This window comes from Saccopteryx bilineata, chromosome 3 (genome assembly GCF_036850765.1).
Source record: "Saccopteryx bilineata isolate mSacBil1 chromosome 3, mSacBil1_pri_phased_curated, whole genome shotgun sequence".
In the NCBI taxonomy this organism is placed as follows: Eukaryota; Metazoa; Chordata; class Mammalia; order Chiroptera; family Emballonuridae; genus Saccopteryx; species Saccopteryx bilineata.
In genome coordinates, this window is record NC_089492.1 from 133,812,532 (window position 1) to 133,827,123 (window position 14,592).

General features: G+C 38.5%; 1 pseudogene; it reads right to left on the reverse strand.

Annotated features, from left to right (window-relative positions):
- The window catches only part of LOC136329885 (T-cell surface glycoprotein CD1b-3-like), a 49,077-nt pseudogene extending 35,065 nt beyond the window's left edge, over window positions 1-14,012 (reverse strand).
- Window positions 14,013-14,592: the final 580 nt, after the last annotated feature.

Genomic DNA, 14,592 nt, shown 5'->3' on the forward strand with positions numbered 1-14,592 from the left:
GAAAACAAACAAATCAAGTCTTCAAAGCTGCCCAAATCTGAAAGTGGATTACAGACAACAGCTGATACCAACCCAAGAAGACCTAGAAATAACACAACTGAAAACTGGAGGCAGACAACACCAAGCTTAGACTCAACCAACTACACCATGAGAAGACAAAAAAGTGCAATCCAAATAAAACCACAAGTGACACCTTCAGGAGATGAACTGAGTGATATGGAAATAATCAAACTTCCAGATGCAGAGTTCAAAATAATGATTGTAAGGATGCTTAGGGATCTTAGAACAACAATGGATGGTCACTATGAACACCTAAATAAAGAAATAGAAAGTATAAAAAAGAATCAGTCAGAGATGACAAATACAATATTAGAAATAAAGACCACAATGGAAGGAATTAAAAACAGGATAGATAGAGCAGAGGATCGAATCAGCGAATTAGAGGACAACTGGAATGAAGGCATGAAAACAGAGAAGAAAAGAGAAAAGAGACTCAAAAAGTCAGAGGAAATTCTTAGAGCTCTGCGACAACATGAAGAGAAATAACATACGCATCATAGGGGTTCCTGAAGAAGAAGAAGAAGAACAAGGAATAGAGATGTTGTTCAATCATATAATAGCTGAAAACTTCCCTAAATTAATGCAAAAGAAACTCTCACAAGTCCAAGAAGCACAGAGGACTCCATTAAAGAGAAACCCAAAGAAACCTACACCAAGACACATCATAATTAAAATACCAAAACTAAGTGATAAAGAGAAAATATTAAAAGCTGCAAGAGAAAAAAAAGTTATCACCTACAAAGGAGCCCCCATAAAGATGACATCTGACTTCTCAACAGAAACACTTGAGGCCAGAAGGGAATGGCAAGAAATATTCAAAGTAATGCAGAACAAGAACCTACAACCAAGACTACTTTATCCAGCAAGGCTATTGTTTAAATTCAAAGGAGAAATAAAAAGCTTCCCAGACAAAAAACAACTCAAAGAATTCAATACAACCAAACCAGTGTGCAGAAAATGTTAAGGGGCCTATTGTAAACAGATCAAAGTGGGAAAAGAATATAGCAAAAAAGGAATACACCTTTAAAGAAGAAAATGGCAATAAACAACTACATATCAATAATAACCTTAAATGTAAATGGTTTAAATGATCCATTCAAAAGACATAGGATAGCTCTGTGGATAAGAAAACAGGACCCATACATATGTTGTCTACAAGAGACACACCTTAGAACAAAAGACACACATAGATTGAAGGTAAAAGGATGGAAAAAAACATTTCATGCAAATGGAAATGAAAAAAAAGCTGGGGTAGCAATACTTATATCAGACAAATTGGACTTTAAAACAAAGGATATAGTAAGAGATAAAGAAGGCCACTACATAATGATAAAGGGAGTAATCCAACAGGAAGATATAACCATTATAAATATCTATGCACCTAATATAGGAGCACCCAAATATATAAAGCAGACTTTGATGGATTTAAAGGGTGAGATCAACAGCAATACTATAATGGTAGAGAATTTCAATACCCCACTGACATCACTAGATAGATCTTCAAGAAAGAAAATTAACAAAGAAACAGCAGACTTAAAGGACATACTAGATCAACTCGATTTAATAGATATCTTCAGAACCTTTCACCCTAAAGCAGCAGAATATACATTCTTTTCAAGTGCTCATGGTACATTCTCTAGGATAGACCACATGTTAGGGCACAAAAGTGCTCTCAACAAACTTAAGAAGTCTGAAATCATATCAAGCACTTTCTCCGATCACAATGTCATGAATCACAACAGAAAAGCTCAAAAATTTTCAAACACATGGAAACTAAATAGCAGGTTGTTAAATAATGAATGGATTAAGAATGAGATCAAAGAAGAAATAAAAAAAATTCCTAGAAACGAATGACAATGAGCTTCCAACAACTCAAAATTTATGGGACACAGCAAAAGCAGTGCTGAGAGGGAAGTTCATAGCACTACAGGCACACTTTCAGAAGCTAGAAAAAGCTCAAATAAACAACTTAACCCTGCATCTAAAAGAATTAGAAAAAGAACAGCAAGTAAAGCCCAAATGTAGTAGAAGAAAGGAAATAATAAAGATCAGAGCAGAAATAAATGACATAGAGGCTAAAGAAACAATACAGAGGATCAATGAAACTAGGAGCTGGTTCTTTGAAAATGTAAACAAGATTGATGAACCTTAAGTAGATTCACCAAGAAAAAAAGAGAAAGGACTCAAATAAATAAACTTAGAAATGAGAGAGGAGAAATAACCACTGACACAACAGAAATACAAAATATTGTAAGAAAATACTATGAAGAACTGTATGCCAAAAAACTAGACAACCTAGATGAAATGGACAAATTCCATGAAGCATACAATCTTCCAAAAATCAATCTGGAAGAATCAGAAAACCTAAACAGACTGATTACAACAAATGAGATCAAAACAGTTATCAAAAAACTTCCAACAAAGAAAAGTCCGGGCCCGATGGCTTCACAACGGAATTCTACTAAATATTCAAAGAACTAACTCCTATTCTTCTCAAACTATTTCAAAAAATTCAAGAGGAAAGAAGACTTCCAAGCTCCTTTTATGAGGCAAGAATAATTCTGATTCCAAAACCAGGCAAAGACAACACAAAGAAAGAAAATTATAGGCCAATATCTCTGATGAATATAGTTGCTAATATCCTCAACAAAATATTAGCAAACCGGATCCAACAATATATGGAAAAAATCATACACCATGATCAAGTGGGATTTATTCTGGGGAGGCAAGGCTGGTACAATAGTTGTAAATCAATCAATGTGATTCATCACATAAACAAAAAGAAGGAGAAAAACCATATGATAATTTCAATAGATGCAGAAAAAGCATTTGATAAAATCCAGCACCCATTCATGATCAAAACTCTCAGAAAAGTGGGAATACAGGGAACATATCTCAACATGATAAAAGCCATCTATAAGATACCCACAGCCAACATCATACTCAATGGGCAAAAATTAAAAGCAATATCCTTAAGATCAGGAACAAGGCAGGGGTGCCCCCTTTCACCACTCTTATTTAACATGGTCCTGGAAGTCCTAGGCACAGCAATCAGACAAGAAGAAGAAATAAAAGGCATTCAAGTTGGAAAAGAAGAAATAAACTATCATTATTTGCAGATGATATGATATTGTATATAGAAAACCCTAAAGTCTCAGTCAAAAAGCTATTGGACCTGATAAATGAATTCAGCAAAGTGGCAGGATATAAAATTAATACTCAGAAATCAGAGGCATTTTTATACACCAACAATGAACAGTCAGAAAGAGAAATTAAAGAAACAATCCCCTTCACAATTACAACCAAAAAAACAAAGTACCTAGGAATAAACTTAACCAAGGAGACTAAAGACTTGTATTCAGAAAATTACAAAGCATTGATAAAAGAAATCAAGGAAGATACAAACAAGTGGAAGCATATACCATGCTCATGGTTAGGAAGAATAAACATCATTAAAATGTCTATATTACCCAAAGCAATCTATAAATTCAATGCAATACCAATGACATACTTCAAAGATATAGACCACATATTTCAAAAATTTATATGGAACCAAAAGAGAACACAAATAGAATCAGCAATCTTAAAAAGGAAGAAGAAAGTGGGAGGTATCACACTTCCTGATATCAAGTTATACTACAAGGCCGTTGTACTCAAAACAGCCTGGTACTGGCATAAGAACAGGCATATAGATCAATGGAACAAAACAGAGAACCCAGAAATAAACCCACTGTTCTATGGACAACTGATATTTGACAAAGGAGGTAAGGAAATACAATGGAGTAAAGACAGCCTCTTTAACAAATGGTGTTGGGAAAATTGGACAGCTACCTGCAAAAAAATAAAACTAGATCACCAGCTTACACCACTCACAAAAATAAACTCAAAATGGATAAAAGACTTAAATGTAGGCCGTGAAACCATAAGCATCTTAGAAGAAAACATAGGCAGTAAGCTCTCTGACATCTCTCGGAGCAATATATTTGCTGATTTATCTCCACGGAGAAGTGAAATAAAAGACAGGATAAACAAATGGGACTATATAAAACTAAAAAGCTTTTGCACAGCTAAAGACAACAAGAACAGAATAAAAAGACAACCTACATAATGGGAGAACATATTTGACAATACATCTGATAAGGGGTTAATAACCAAAATTTATAAAGAACTTGTAAAACTCAACACCAGGAAGACAAACAACCCAATCCAAAAATGGGCAAAAGAGATGAATAGACACTTCTCCAAAGAGGACATACAGATGGCCAATAGGCATATGAAAAAATGCTTAACATCACTAATCATGAGAGAAATGCAAATTAAAACCACAATGAGATATCACCTCACACCAGTCAGAATGGTGCTCATCAACAAAACAACACAGAATAAGTGCTGGCGAGGATGTGGAGAAAAGGGAACCCTCCTGCACTGCTGGTGGAAATGCAGACTGGTGCAGCCACTGTGGAAAACAGTATGGAGATTCCTCAAAAAACTGAAAATCGAACTGCCTTTTGACCCAGCTATCCCACTTTTAGGAATATACCCCAAGGACACCATAGAACGGCTCCAAAAAAGAGAAATGCACCCCCATATTTGTGGCAGCATTGTTCACAATAGCGAAGATCTGGAAACAGCCCAAGTGTCCGTCAAAGGACGAGTGGATTAAAAAGCTTTGGTACATATATACTATGGAATACTACTCAGCCATAAGAAATGATGACATCGGATCATTTACAATAACATGGATGGACCTTGATAACATTATACGGAGTGAAATAAGTAAATCAGAAAAAAAAACTAAGAACTATATGAATCCATACATAGAAGGGACATAAAAATGTGACTCAGAGACATGAACAAGAATGTGATAGCGAGTGATGTCACGGAAATGATGCTGTGAACAGCGCGTCCGACAGATCTCCCCTAAATCACAACAAATTTATCAACTAGAAACAGAAAAATTTATCCTCGGAGCACTCCGGAGTTCCACACAAACTGAAAGCAAAAGGACTGTTATCACTTGAATCTGAGAGACGAGGGTGTGGAGGAAACTACCACAGGGACGTTCATTCAAGCCGCCAGGGAGTGCGCCTGTGGTGAGTCAGCCCACATTCGGGAGCTGCCAGCAGCGGCGGGCGCGCGCCCGGTACGGTTGCAGAGCGAGCACTGCCCACACTCCAGAGCGGCGAGCAGCCACCAGCGTGCCTGGTCCGGTTGCAGAGCGAGCACCGCCCACACTCGGGAGCCGCGAGCAGCTGCCGGCGCGCACCCAGTCCGGTTGCAGAGCGAGCACCGCTAATGTTCCCAGCGGCCCTTGCACTGCGAGTGAGAGTCGCCAGCCACCGGTGCCTGGAGCACCCCATTCGCGCGTGCCCTGGGCATTCCACATGCCCAGAGCGCCCTACTGGCCTGCACACCCAGGGTGCCCCATTTTCCTGCGCCTGGTGTGACCCAGCCGCCAGCGGCAGGGCGAGCGGGAGAGGCACCAGGGTGGTCTTCTACTTGGGAGATTCTCTCTGTGGGCAGGGCACCTCACCCAGCCATTCAAGCTAACAATCAAGCATTGGGGGAGGGGCGCATGCAGCCAGCCTAAAATACCTTCGGGAGCACAGCTGTGACCCAATCACTGAAATTAGCTTAACCCATGAAATCTGCACACCCTCGGTTCTAATTGATAAGATCTCTCTCAGTTCAGCGACCCAAGACAAGAGGCATGATATTTTTTAGTGCCTCTCGCTAAAGGGGCGGGGGCAACTTCTGATTGATAGAGCCTCCATATTCAGGGATAAATGCTAACAAGAAGGACTTGGCAGATAATAAGATCTATACTACACTAGTCGCAAGCAGAGACTAGTGCCTCTTCTTCCCAGCCAAAACAGGCTACAAAATGTGGAAAGCCTGGGTTGAGAGGTCCAACTGAATGCTAGGCGCTGAACAGTCATCTTGACAACAATTGACTCCCACCCCCGCCTGATTACACTGGAGGCCCTGACTGCCAAAGCCTTTCCCAAAGCCTTGCACTGAGTGGGGATAGAGTGGGGATTTCCCAGCTCTTTGAGCCTCTTACTCCCCAGGCAGAAGCAGTTGCAGCCTTATAGCTGGATCACCAGGCTTCTAATTCAGGAAGGGGGGACTAGGAGAGAGAATCCAGGAAAGCAAACTCTCTCATCGTTGGACCCTGCAAACGCCAACAAGCCTTGACTACCAGCAAGACTAAAGCCAATTATATGACATTGCCATAGAATCCCATCAACTGCAAATCCCTACCTAAGTGTGACACAGGGGCAGAGCCTGGGGTACAGAGTCACCGACTAGGAAGAGGGAGAGAAAAGAAAAAGGAAGAAGTTAACCTCTCAAAATCAAGAAAAATCCACAGACTTTACAACCTTGTTCCACTATTTTTTTTTGTTGTTGTTGTTTGTTTCTTCTATCTTAGTGCCTTTATTTCCTCCACCTTGGTCCTTCTATTCTCTGCCCATCTTATGCTTCCCTTTTCTTGAACTACACTACCCATGAGTGATACATTTTATTTCTCTTCTTTATCCTCACCCTCCTTTCAGGTTATACTCCAAAACACTTAACTCTCACTCTCTCCTCTTTTGTTTTTTTTTTTTTTGTTTTGCTTTATTTTGTTTTTTTCTCTTCCTTTTTTATTTCTTCGTTCGTTTTTCTCTTTTTCTTATTTTTTCCTTTCTATTCGTTTTTTCTTTTCTCGTTTGACTTTCCTCCCATTTAATCCTCAATCACGAACAAATTAGTTAATTTGGGACTCAAGGATATTTTTGGCTTTATTTTACTTTTTTGCTTTTGTTTTTGTTTTTTTCTTGTTTGTTTATTTTTGTGGCATTTTGGGTCCTCCCAACCCAAGGTCTCCATTGTATTTAGTCTTCGTTCCACTTAATACAACAGATTTTTACTTATTATTTTTATTTTTTTCTTCTTTATTATTCTTTTTTTGGTCCTTTTTTCTGGTTCCCTCTTATCCCTCTCATTATATCTCTTAGTTGACCATCACTTCCAAGCAAATCATCTTATGCTTGTCTAAAATTTTCTTCCTTTTTTTTTTTTTCATTTTTCTGAAGCTGGAAACAGGGAGAGACAGTCAGACAGACTCCCGCATGCGCCCGACCGGGATCCACCCGGCACGCCCACCAGGGGCGGTGCTCTGCCCATCCTGGGCGTCGCCATATTGCGACCAGAGCCACTCTAGCGCCTGAGACAGAGGCCACAGAGCCATGCCCAGCGCCCGGGCCATCTTTGCTCCAATGGAGCCTTGGCTGCGGGAGGGGAAGAGAGAGAAAGAGAGGAAAGCGCGGCAGAGGGGTGGAGAAGCAAATGGGCGCTTCTCCTATGTGCCCTGGCCAGGAATCGAACCCGGGTCCTCCGCACGCTAGGCCGACGCTCTACCGCTGAGCCAACCGGCCAGGGCCCTACTCCGTTTTTTTGCCCTTTGAACTCTTCACCCCAAATCAGGCCCTCCATTATAGGCACGATATTTCCCTGAGGAGGGGAGAGGAGGGAAAGAGAAGAAAGAAAAAAGGAGGAAATAATAAATTATTACTGTTTTTTTTTGTGGGGTGTTTTACCTTTTTTTTTTTTTTTTTACTTTTTACTCTTTATTAATTCTAATTAGTGCTATCAACAAGACCACTCTCAGATGCCAATAAGAAAGAGGAAATCGAATATTATGGATACAAAAGAAAGAGAGGTAACACAAATAGATGTGGAAAAATCTATGGAGAAAAGACTTAACATATTGGAAGCCTTGGAGCTAAATGACAGAGAATTTAAAATAGAAATCTTAAAAATACTCAGAGATATACAAGAAAACACAGAAAGGCAATATAGGGAGATCAGAAAACAACTCAATGAACACAAAGAATATATTACCAAGGAAATTGAAACTATTAAAACAAATCAAACAGAAATGAAAAACTCAATTCACGAGCTGAAAAATGAGGTAACAAGCTGGCTAACAGAACAGCCCAGATTGAGGATAGGATTAGTGAAATAGAAGACAAACAACTTGAGGCACAACAGAGAGAAGAAGAGACTCAAAAATAATAAAAAACGAAAAAGCCCTACAGGAATTGTTTGACTCCATCAGAAAGAATAACATAACAATAATAGGTATATCAGAGGGAGAAGAGAAAGAAAATGGAATGGAGAATATACTCAAACAAATAATAGACGAGAACTTCCCAAGCCTGTGGAAAGAACTAAAGCCTCAAATTCAAGAAGCAAACAGAACACTGAGTTTTCTTAACCCCAACAAACCCACTCCAAGGCACATCATAATAAAGATGACACAAACCAATGACAAAGAAAAAATTCTCAAGGCAGCCAGGGAAAAAGAAGAGTACAACATATAAAGGAAGGCCTATTAGATTATCATCAGATTTCTCAGAAGAAACTCTAAAAGCTAGAAGAGAGTGGACCCCAATATTTAAAGCCCTGAAAGAGAGGAACTTTCAGCCAAGAATACTATACCCATCAAAGCTATCCTTCAAGTATGAAGGAGATATAAAAACATTCACAAATACAGAAAAGATGAGAGAATTTATCAACAGAAAGCCCCCACTCCAGGAAATACTAAAGGGGGTTTTCCAACCAGATTCAAAGAACAAAATAAAACAACACCACAAGTAACAGCTCCATCAAGAACACAATAAAACCAAACTTAAACTGTGACAACAAAGGAAAAAAAGGGGGGAGAGGATGGAGATTAACAGTAGCAAAGGATGATGAAGTGCAGAAATACTTATAAGATAGGTTACTACAATGAATATGGTAGGTACTCTTTTCATTACTTAATGGTAACCACGCTTGAAAAAACCACCACAAAAACACTTGACTTAAAAAAGGTAGCAACAGAGGAAAGAAGTATGGAACACAAACAAACAAAAACAAATGATAGAAAAACAAAAGAGAAGAATCAAACTAGATACAAAACTAACAGAAAGCAATTTATAAAATGGCAGTAGGGAACCCACAAGTGTCAATAATTACACTAAATGTAAATGGATTAAACTTACCAATCAAAAGACACAGAGTAGCAGAATGGATTAAAAAAGAAAATCCAACTATATGCTGCCTACAAGAAACACATCTAAGCAACAAGGATAAAAACAAATTCAAAGTGAAAGGCTGGAAAACAATACTCCAAGCAAACAACACCCAAAAAAAAGCAGGTGTAGCAATACTCATATCTAATAATGCTGACTACAAGACAGAAAAAGTACTCAGAGACAAAAATGGTCATTTCATAATGATTAAGGGGAAGTTGAATCAAGAAGACATAAGAATCCTTAATATATATGCACCAAACCAAGGAGCACCAAAGTATATAAGACAGCTACTTATTGACCTTAAAACAAAAACTAACAAAAATACAATCATACTTGGAGACCTCAATACACCGCTGACGGCTCTAGATCGGTCATCCAAACAGAGAATCAATAAAGATATAGTGGCCTTAAAAGAAATACTAGAACACCTGGATATGATAGACATCTACAGGACACTTCATCCCAAAGCGACAGAGTATACATTTTTCTCTAGTGTACATGGAACATTCTCAAGAATTGACCATATGTTAGGCCACAAGGACAATATCAGCAAATTTAGAAAAATTGAAATTGTACCAAGCATATTTTCTGATCATAAAGCCTTGAAACTAGAATTCAACTGTAAAAAAGAGGGGGAAAAACCCACAAAAATGTGGAAACTAAACAACATACTTCTAAAAAATGAATGGGTCAGCCTGACCAGGCGGTGGCGCAGTGGATAGAGCGTCGGACTGGGATGCGGAAGTACCCAGGTTTGAGACCCCAGAGGTCGCGCGCGGGCTCATCTGGCTTGAGCAAAGAGCTCGCCTGCTTGGACCCAAGGTCGCTGGCTCCAGCAGGGGGTTACTCGGTCTGCTGAAGGCCCGCGGTCAAAGCACGTGTGAGAAAGCAATCAATGAACAACTAAGAAGTCGCAAGGCGCAACGAGAAATTGATGATTGATGCTTCTCATCTCTCTCTGTTCCTGTCTGTCTGTCCCTGTCTATCTCTGCCTCTGTAAAAAAAAAAAAAAAAAAAAATGAATGGGTCAAAGAAGAAATAAGCGCAGAGATCAAAAGATAGATACAGACAAATGAAAATGAAAATACGACATATCAGAATCTCTGGGATGCAGCAAAAGCAGTAATAAGAGGAAAGTTCATATCACTTCAGGCCTATATGAACAAACAAGAGAGAGCCCAAGTAAACCACTTAACTTCACACCTTAAGGAACTAGAAAACGAAGAACAAAGACAACCCAAAACCAGCCGAAGAAAGGAGATAATAAAAATCAGAGCAGAAATAAATGAAATAGAGAACAGAAAAACTATAGAAAAAATCAATAAAACAAGGAGCTGGTTCTTTGAAAAGATCAACAAAATTGACAAACCCTTGGCAAGACTCACCAAGGAAAAAAGACACAGGACTCAAATAAATAAAATCCAAAATGAAAGAGGAGAGATCACCACAGACATCATAGATATACAAAGAATTATTGTAGAATACTATGAAAAATTATATGCCACCAAATACAACAATCTAGAATAAATGGATAAATTCCTAGAACAATACAACCTTCCTAGACTGAGTCATGAAGAAGCAGAAATCCTAAACAGACCAATCAGCAGGGAGGAAATAGAAAAAACTATTAAAAACCTCCCCAAAAATAAAAGTCCAGGCCCAGACGGTTATACTAGTGAATTCTATCAAACATTCAAAGAGGACTTGGTTCCTATTCTACTCAAAGTCTTCCAAAAAATTGAAGAAGAAGCAATACTTCCAAACACATTTTATGAGGCCAACATAACCCTTATACCAAAACCTGGCAAGGATGGCACAAAGAAAGAAAACTACAGACCAATATCTCTAATGAATACAGATGCTAAAATACTAAACAAAATACTGGCAAACCGAATACAACAACATATTAAAAAAATAATACATCATGATCAAGTGGGATTCATCCCAGAATCTCAAGGATGGTTCAACATACGCAAAACGGTTAACGTAATACACCATATCAACAAAACAAAGAACAAAAACCACATGATCTTATCAATAGATGCAGAAAAGGCTTTTGATAAAATACAACACAATTTTATGTTTAAGACTCTCAACAAAATGGGTATAGAAGGAAAATATCTCAACATGATAAAGGCCATATATGATAAACCATCAGCCAACATCCTATTAAACGGCATAAAACTGAGGACTTTCTACCTTAAATCAGGAACAAGACAGGCTTGTCCACTCTCTCCACTCTTATTTAACGTGGTGCTAGAAGTTCTGGCCAGAGCAATCAGACAAGACAAAGAAATAAAAGGCATCCATATCGGAGAAGAAGAAGTAAAGTTATCACTTTTTGCTGATGATATGATCCTATACATCGAAAACCCGAAGGACTCCACAAAAAGATTACTAGAAACAATAAACCAATACAGTAAGGTCGCAGGATACAAAATTAACATACAAAAGTCCATAGCCTTTCTATATGCCAACAATGAAATATTAGAAAACGAACTCAAAAAAATAATCCCCTTCACGGTTGCAAAAAATATATATTAAATACCTAGGAATAAACATAACAAAGAATGTAAAGGACATATATAATGAAAATTACAAAGCATTGTTAAGGGAAATCGAAAAAGATACAATGAGATGGAAAAATATTCCTTGTTCTTGGATAGGAAGAATAAATATAATCAAAATGGCCATATTACCCAAAGCAATATACAAATTTAATGCAATTCCCATCAAAATCCCTATGAGATTTTTTAAAGAAATGGTACAAAAAATCATCAGATTTATATAGAACTATAAAAAACCCCGAATAGCCAAAACAATCCTAAGGAAAAAGAATGAAGCTGGGGGCATTACAATACCTGACTTTAAACTATATTATAGGGCCACGATAATCAAAACAGCATGGTATTGGCAGAAAAATAGACACTCAGACCAATGGAACAGAATAGAAAGCCCAGAAATAAAACCACATATATATGGTCAAATAATCTTTGATAAAGGGGCCAACAACACACAATGGAGAAAAGAAAGCCTCTTCAACAAATGGTGTTGGGAAAACTGGAAAGCCACATGCAAAAGAATTAAACTCGACTACAGCCTGTCCCCATGTACTAAAATTAATTCAAAATGGATCAAAGACCTAAATATAAGACCTGAAACAATAAAGTACATAGAAGAAGACATAGGTACTAAAATCATGGACCTGGGTTTTAAAGAACATTTTATGAACTTGACTCCAATGGCAAGAGAAGTGAAGGCAAAGATAAATGAATGGGACTAAATCAGAATAAAAAGTTTTTGCTCAGCAAGAGAAACTGATATCAAAATAAACAGACAGCCAACTAAATGGGAAATGATATTTTCAAACAACAGCTCAGATAAGGGCCTAATATCCAAAATTTACAAAGAACTCATAAAACTCAACAACAAACAAACAAACAATCCCATAAAAAAATGGGAAGAGGACATGAACAGACACTTCTCCCAGGAAGAGATACAAATGGCCAACAGATATATGAAAAGATGCTCAGCTTCATTAGTTATTAGAGAAATGCAAATCAAAACTACAATGAGATACCACCTCACCCCTGTTAGATTAGCTATTATCAACAAGACGGGTAATAGCAAATGTTGGAGAGGCTGTGGAGAAAAAGGAACCCTCATTCACTGTTGGTGGGACTGTAAAGTAGTACAACCATTATGGAGGAAAGTATGGTGATTCCTCAAAAAACTGCAAATAGAACTACCTTATGACCCAGCAATCCCTCTACTGGGTATATACCCCAAAACCTCAGAAACATTGATACGTGAAGACACATGTAGCCCCATGTTCATTGCAGCACTGTTCACAGTGGCCAAGACATGGAAACAACCAAAAAGCCCTTCAATAGAAGACTGGATAAAGAAGATGTGGCACATATACACTATGGAATACTACTCAGCCATAAGAAATGATGACATCAGATCATTTACAGCAAACTGGTGGGATCTTGATAACATTATAAGGAGTGAAATAAGTAAATCAGAAAAAAACAAGAACTACATGATTCCATACATTGGTGGAACATAAAAATGAGACTAAGAGACATGGACAAGAGTGTGGTGGTTACCAGGGGTGGGGGGAGGGAGGACATGGGAGGGAGGGAGGGAGAGAGTTAGGGGGAGGGGGAGGGGCACAGAGAACTAGATAGAGGGTGGCGGAGGACAATCTGACTTTGGGTGAGGGGTACGCAACATAATTTAATGACAAAATAACCTAGACATGTTTTCTTTGAATATATGTACCCTGATTTATTAATGTCATCCCATTACCATTAATAAAAATTTATTTAAAAAAAAAAAAAAAGAATGTGATAGCAACAGGGGTTGGGGGTTAGGGTAGGGGGTGAAGAAGGAGACAGGTTGGGGGAGGGGAGGGGCACAAAGAAAACCAGATAGAAGGTGACAGAAGACAATTTAACTTTGGGGGAGAGGTATACAGCACAATCAAATGTCAAAATAATCTAGAGATGTTTTCTCTCAACATATGTACCCTGATTTATCAATGTCACTGCATTAAATTTAATAAATAAAGAAAAAAAAATCCCAGAGCCTGAACATCAAAATGCCAGAAACATTTGCTTGTATCAGAGCCTTCAGCTCTATCCTCAGCATCCAAATTAGAAGAAGAGGGCTGGAGACGGGCTGGCTCAGACTCTCAGTGCTATGCACAGCATGCTTTCATCCAGACCTCCCACACCCATAGTTCCAGCCAGAGTTACTCTTACCTTGCTCATGTTTGTGCTCATTGTCACCACCTGGGATGAGACCTGTTAGCAACAGAAGTGGCAAAAGCAGTGTTTCACCAGGAGATAAAAATTCTGACTCATAGAACTGGTGTTCCATCTCTGAACTCTGCAAACCACTGTTTCCTCAGTCCTCTATAGTAGTGACTTCCTCTTCCAGGGGACAAAACTCTGCCTTATCCCTGTTGCTCATCAGAGAAAGGCTGTGCCTCCCACACACTGACCCTCCCACTAAGCCTGTCAGTTTTACTCTGGAACTTGAGTTTCAGATTTTTCTTCTTACCTCTCTGGCTCTCAGGTGTCTTTCTTCACCTCAGCTTTCTTTATACTACTTTGAAAATGCCACCATATGGTTTTGAAAGGTTATTTTACCTCCTCAGTCTTTTATTATATCCTCTGTTTAAACAGAAGGCACTGTTAAACTATTGTCTTCTTTAATAAAGGAAAATTCTTTGGTTTATCCACCGAATTCGATCTTCCCTGCATTGCCCTCTCTTCTCTTGCACATTCTCAATGGCTCCTTTTTCTCATTTTATCCCCCTTGTCTGGTCTCAAAACTGCAACCTTGGGGTATCAAGATAATGTGCTACCTGGCCAGGGTATAAAGAGAAAAGCGTTTAAAACTTTTATTTGTCTGGGCTATACTACCACAGACCCAAATCCTAAAATCAAGTTACATA